We start from the raw sequence: 7,652 nt of genomic DNA, 5'->3' as shown, positions 1-7,652 counted from the left end.
ATTGCATTCTAAATATTTATATTAATGCCCACATACAAATGCCATTCTCACCCTTAATCAGAGAAGTTACTCTTTATAGTATGACACAGTGACCTCAAAGTTAAAATGTGGGTTCTTAAAAAGTCCCTTTTATCCATTATAGACTTCTCAAGTCAGTCATATAATGAATAAACATAAATAATGTCTAATATACATGTTCTCCCTCACTTTGGCTACATATTAATTAATATTATGAAATTTTACATAGACTTCTTAGTGTCCAAGTTCTTAACTTGATAGTGTTATGAAAGCTCATCAATAATCTCCTTTGATACTGCACAAATAGCTGTGAAATCTTAAAAACTTTAAAATATTCCAAGAATAAAGCATTGAGCATAATACTCTTTAATTCCCATTTAAGTTATTTTCAAATAATCAGGTAGGAAATGAAATGATATTGTAGCCTAAATTTCCTTTGTCTCACACTAAATTTCTACTTAATCATTTAATTAAATTAAGTTAATTTAATTAAGGCTTTCTGAGGTATAATTTATGGTCAATAATAGTTATGCCACACAAGTTAGAACAAATCTGTCTGTGGGTTTGGGAATGTCGAACAGTGGTAGAGCATTTTCCTGCAGTGATCTGACTCTATAACTTTGTCTGAAACTTTAGATCCTTATTATGCTGAGGTTTTCACTGCTATTTAAGGAACGGTGCCTATTCACTGTATTTTTTACTTCATTAAAAGTGAAAAATGCTAAACCTTGCAAATAACATATACATAAAGTACAGTTCTGAAACTTCCTCTGATTTTCCTTTTCACATTTCTATTTCAGAATAAATACAAATAATACCAGGCAAAGGGTTTTTAAAGATCAAAGCTGCTTTCAAGAAATTAAAAAACTAAGTCTTTAGTTGTTTTTCCACTACACAATATGTTGAAATAAAAAAATGAAACAGGATGGTCATCTTTTGTTATACTATCCATGCAAATTTGTCATTACTCATATCATCCTAATACAAATCAATATGACACTTAGATTTTAATCATACATAGAAGAATTAAATAATCAGGACATTCAAATAATACTTTCCATGTACTTTCTGAGCCTTGGGTAAGGGACCTTGTATAAATGTATTGTTCAGTATGAAAAACTCAGCCATCACTCTCAGTACTTTCAATTATCCGTATGTCTCTGAATTCTCTGCAGTTCACTGCTTCTCTGCTTGAAGCTGAGTGTAGGCTTAGAACTTTTTCAAACCTACTTTTTGGGGTGTTTTAATGCTTATACCTCTCTTCCAACCAACCTACCCTAGATAGGAGAGAAAATAGATTAAAAGGAACAGAAGAAATAGACCTTTTAAAGACTCAGTTCCTTGGAGCTATTCTACAGCATAGTCAGCAAGATTCCAATAGACCAGCTAGACAGCAAACCAGCAATTCACTGAAAGTGACTGCAACTGCAGCTGCTGGAACCTGGAGCAGCACCTGGAACCTGAAGCTCTGCCTCTTGTTTTGTGTATGTGTGTGTATGTGTGTGTGTAATATATAATTACACATACATATACACACATATATACATATATATATATGTACATGTATATGTATATGTATATACATCTCCTCTCAGAGTCCATACTAAGATGTTTATCAGTTGGCAAAGAACATGTCCCCATAAGAAGCCATTTTTCTTCCAGGGGACAAACATCACCTGTTTTCTCACAATTTAATTTTCAGTGAAAAAACATTGCACACCCTTACAAAAGTCTGTTTTACATCCCAAACCTGTGATGAAAACAAAAACATGTTTACATCCATTACAGATGAGCATAGCATTTAGCTGTGGGTATTAACATAAATATTTAGGATGCTGTTTTGTGTCATGACATTTACTAAACAACAGTAGTAAGTTTTATCCCTAAGGCCTATGAATTCCCAAGCAATGGGTTTTTGACCAGATTTACAGAACCAGACAGGTAGTCTCTGCTGTGAAGTGGAACTCAAATAAAATCCAGAAGTGGTTGGATAGCTCTATACCAGTCATACCACCTTTATATATGTAGGCCCATCTTGCCAGGGGGTTTGGCATTTATTTGGTATGATTAACTTCTGGTTAAGCCTGTTGTTGATTTAATCCCTGCTGTAGTCTGTGTAGTGGTTTGAATAAGAATGTCTCTCATAAATTCAGGTATTTGAACACTTATTAACAATTTGTGATTTCATTATTTGTGTGGTACAGTCTTGCATGAAGAAGTATATCATTACACACAGAGTTTGAGTTTAAAAGTTATACCACTTCCAATTTGATCTCTCATATTCATGTTTGCTTTTGAAGATGTGGGCTCTTAGCTTCCTGTTCCTTCCACAATGTTTACCACTTGCTGCTAAGCTTTTTTACATGATGAACTCTTATCCATCTAGAACTATAAGACAAAATACACTCTTTGTTCTGTAAGTTACCTTTATCATGTTATTTTGTCACAGCAACAGAAAAATGGCTAATCCAACCTTCATAGTACTTTCCAATGGAAAAGAATCTATCCAGCATGGAGAAAGTCTTAAGTTTAATTTGTTCTGGGGTCTGCTTAGATCCATCACAACACAGACACCAGGTCAATGCAGATGACAAAAATTTATTGTAATCAAGTTGCTACTGATCTATCAGGGTAGCATACAAGACACGGAAGCTGAACTAAGACCTCCCCGACCCCCAGCCAGAATGTTACAAAGATTTTAATCTTGAAAACCACAAATATATATGCCAAGTTACAGTTTCATTTTCCTACCAATCAGGATTTAAGGATAAGGGATTTCCTTATGTGGTTGATCTATGTCAACTGCTACAGAATATAGGTTTTATAGTCCAATCAATCAAATCCACTTGTTCTTTTGTGGTTAGAAACAGTCATTATATTTTAGGGAACAAAAGATGAATAACCAAAGATGGTCAGGCATGGAGAAGTCCCCAGATCCCATAGGGCCTGAAAACTTCAACCTAGTTTCACTTTATGATAAAAATGGAGTCTGAAAATAAAATGCAGTACTTAGGACAAGTTTCTTTTGCTAGTTCTCAGCAAGTTCCAGCTTCATTTCTCTTTATCTTTAACCTAATATGTATCATGTCTTCATAATTGGTCCTTATAATCTAGTTTGGTGTGCAGCCTAGAAGAATAGCCACAACCTATTTTTTAAGGGAACTTCTTGGTCCTCCCTGGCCAAAAATTATTTAAAAAGCGTCCCTCACCAAGCATTGGGATTTTTGTTTGATAACAATGCCTTCGACAAGTAGTATTATCCAGCTTTTCATGCTTTCATCATAATTCCCTTTTTTTTAACACTTTACTTCTATTATTTCATTTACTTTATCTCCCCATTTCTTTCCTGCTTAAACCCTACTCTGTAGGTCATTCATTCTACTTTAATTTTACCTACCACTCCCCTCTCTTAATGAATCTGCCAAATTTCCCTTTTCTAGATTCATTGCTTCTTTGCGTACTCCAACTCAAATGCAAGAAAGATTTGTAGGTATGAGCTGCATATAAGAGAGACTATGGAACATTAACGATTTGAATTACTTAACTTGATAATTTTGTTTTTACTATTTCTCCAATTTACTTGAAAATTTACACTTTTGTTTCTCTTTACCATCAAACTAAATTCCATTGAGCGTACATATTATATTTTTCTTATCTTTTTTAGTTGATGAACACCTTACTCCACTTAATTCTCCCTGTTCCATCATTTCTCCTTCCTCCTTCTTATCAGCTATGGACTATGCTCCTTTCTTTGACTGCCCCCCTCCCCAATATATCCTCGATATGTACTCTTACTTGTCTCCTGCCTTCTACTGGTGCTCCAATTTAAACACACATATCTAAATCAAATCTAGTATTCATAAAAAGAAAGAACACACAGCATTTGTTTTTCTGGAACTGGGTTACCTCATTTTGAATATTTCCAGCTCCATCCATTTACCTGTGAGTTTTATATTTATTTTTTAAAACTGGACAATCTTCTATGATTAAGAATCACATTTTCACTATTTATAATCAGCTGATGGATATCTAGATTTCTTCCATATCATGTTTATTGCAAACAGAGTACTTGAAAATATGGATGTATATGTATCTCTTTGATAGAATATAGAGCCTTTAGAGTATATTCTCAAGAAAGATATTTCTGCTTCAGATGGCAGACCCATTTCTAGCTTTTTGAGAATCTTCTAACCTGATTCCCACAGTGGCTATAAAAGTTTTCATTCCCACCTATAGTGAATAAATGTTTCCTTTTCCCAATATTGCACTCTAATATTTATGGTCACTTGTTTTTATTGATCTTAGCCATTGTGACTCAGATCAGAGGAAATCTCAAAATAACTTTAATTTACATTTCTCAATGGCTAAGGATGTTGATAGTAATATTCATTGTGTTTTGTTTAATTTTAATTATTGATCTCATCTTGATTTAGCTTAAGTAGGTTAAATATGTCTAGAAAATCATCCATGTCTTTTAGGTTTTTCAAATTAGTAGAATACAGGTTTTAAAATGGACCCTTTTATGTGTTTTGATTTCTTGATAATTTTGTCTCACTATTCATATCTGATTTTATAATTTGTGTGTGTGTGTGTGTGTGTGTGTGTGTGTGTGTATACATGCATGCCATAGCATACTTGTTCTTGTTAGGTGAACCTGTAGGATTCTGTTCTTAACTACTGTACAGGTTCTGGCACTGTAACTCAGCTTTTAAAGCTTGCACCTAAGAGACTTTACTTCCTGAACTATCACACTGACAGATTAATTTTACTAATTTGTGTCCTATTTTTCATTTAGTTGATTTGGCTAAATATTTGGTAGTGATCATGCTTTTACTAAGAACAGGATAAGTATATTTGCTATATTTGCTATGAGTTACATTAATAATTCCATATAGACAGATTTTGTGAGTTCTTTTTTAAAATTGTACTATTTCATTTTTAAAATACCACATTAAAAAACCTGAACGGCATATATACTTCCCATGATCTTATTGATATTATTAATACAATATGCATCAAAATCTCCATGTTTTTATAACATTAGAGTCCATTTGATACCTGGACCAACATATTTTAAAGGATCTAAAAATGAATTCAGTATAGAAAGCAAGATAATCACATATAAATTCAATACTGGTTTAAGGATAAAAATTTTTAATTTGAATTGTACAAGAGGTTTAAAGAATAACTTGTTGAGATAAAAATAAACAAGTAGGATAATTAAACAAGAACATTATTATGCAGACATTTATGAACCATTAAGCATAATCATGGCTAGGAAAATAGGTTCTGTTTGCTAGAGATAACCGCTCTCAATTCAGATACATAATACTTTCAATGACAAATACAAGAATATTTATATTGCAAGTAGAATGAGATTCAATATCTGTGCACAATATGATGTGGAACAAAATAATAGCACTGTCCATCACTAATAGACTTCTGATTAAAGAAAGATAAATTAAAAATAATCTTATGAAAGTATACACAGAAAACAATATATTTATAAACAGTTTTTTTTTTCAGGAAAACTTTGCTAAGATGTCAATCATGTATGTTCAAAACACAAAGTTATAGGTCTTAGTGGACTCAAACAAAATTACCAGATGTTATAGACAATTATAATATCATGCACCAAAACCTATCCAATTTTAATCAGTATCTGTATAGTAGTCAAAACCATACCAAGACAGGAGGACTCTCATTTTTATCCTTGTTACTAAATTTAATGACTGTCGAGTCAATCCTGCTTTTATGAAAACTCTTAAAATATATAAAATATACATACTTTAAAATACACAAAATATGCTAATATTAACATGGTTTCCATCCTCTATTCTCAACTCTGTATTGAAATATGAAAATATTTTAACAATACAACAGTCAATAAACTGCAAATGGATTTATTTTCCAGAGTTATAAAAACTTCCAGAGTATTATGTCAGAATCACTTGCTTAGAGAAGTTTATTCCAATGTGAAATATAACAAACATAGTCAATTTTCATTGTCTCTGCTCTTTGAGAAATTATGACCTAATTCTAGAAAGTAAACAGTTTCTGTAGTGTTCTTTAATTAAAGTCCTCCCACAAAAAGAATTCTGAGTAATATACAATTAATTTCTCTTAAGATTTTAACAAGTAAATGATGTCCAAATAAAACACATTGCTCAGAAATAGATTCATTCAACTCAAATTCACAAAAAGCACATAACAATCATTTCTTCTCAAGGTTTCAGGTATCTACACACATGAGAATTCTTTAAAAATTAGTCATCTTGTTGATTTTTTGACAGAAGAAGCTTTGTCATGTTTTAGTGTACAAGTGATATTTACTTTGGGAAAATGCTATTTATCATCAGAAATAAAGCATTTTGATATATTTAATTGATTTTATTTTACCAGGACAGGTTTATGAAGGCATGTTCATTATGTATACTGAAAAAATATGGTCTATAATTGTTTGAAGCCACCATTAGATTGCTGTACCTTTAACAGTTCTATTGTCTGAAGAGCTAAACCTTAACTAGGAGTGAATATTCTCAACAAGTGACTTGAAAGGAACGGTGTATATAAAAGAATCTTTATTATTATTATTATTATTATTATTATTATTATTATTATTATTGTTGTTGTTGTTGTTATTAATTGTTATTATTATATTGTTGATTGTGATGGTTCATCTTGTTTGTTAATTTGTTTACTTCTGGAATTAACTAAAACTTATGAGAGTTTTCTTTTCTTTTCTTTTTCTATTTTAAAGGCTTCAAATGTATTTTAATAATGTGATGCTGCATTACTGCTCCATTTCTCAGAAAAATTTAAAACTGAACATATCAAGAACAAATCATAGTATTCCAATAAAAAATGCACAGCATACCTACATGAGATAGGCAAGGATGAGAGCTACTTTCAGACCTTCAACACAGCAACCCTGTTCCTAAGATTACACCAGGGCTATCAAGAAAAGCTATGAGCACCAACATCATAGGCATGAAAGGTCATTCATTCTTGGGTAGTCCTTATCCAAGAAAATGATGGAGGCCAGGTAATACAAGATATTTTTAACATATATTAAAATGAAACCTTCTAAGAGAAAATGTCTTCCTTAGGACATGAAGGGGTCACATATGAAATATAAAAGAACTGTGTGTATGTTGTAAACTCTGTGGACATTTGTCTGAATTCTCACCTAGGAGGGAATGGAAAGGAAGTGGGCTATGTCATTGGAGGATATTTAGGTTTTGTGGTGTATATATGGTAGTGCCTCTGGGGTTGAAGGGAATAAAACTGAAAAAGTAATTAAAACATGATGGAGGAAGGAAGGAAGGAAGGAAGGAAGGAAGGAAGGAAGGAAGGAAGGAAGGATATAGGAAGGATATAGGAATGATCAAGATTAATAGAATTCTGAATCCATTTTCCTATGGTTCTCCAGGCTCTGAACAATCAGTATACTTAAGGAATGCACCAAACAGACTTGATAAAACAATATAACAGACTTTGATTTGTTAAAAATACCACCTCCTCCCTTGCCCTCTGCCTCCAAACGTACTCCCTAGAGTGGTACAGTCAGGGAAGTCTTATCTATTGGGAAGAATCCCTAATACTTTTCCAAGGTAGAATTATGGCTAGTCCAA

This window comes from Acomys minous (genome assembly GCF_964271855.1).
Source record: "Acomys minous genome assembly, chromosome: 7".
Classification (NCBI taxonomy): Eukaryota; Metazoa; Chordata; class Mammalia; order Rodentia; family Muridae; genus Acomys; species Acomys minous.
This window is presented reverse-complemented; position numbering follows the sequence as displayed.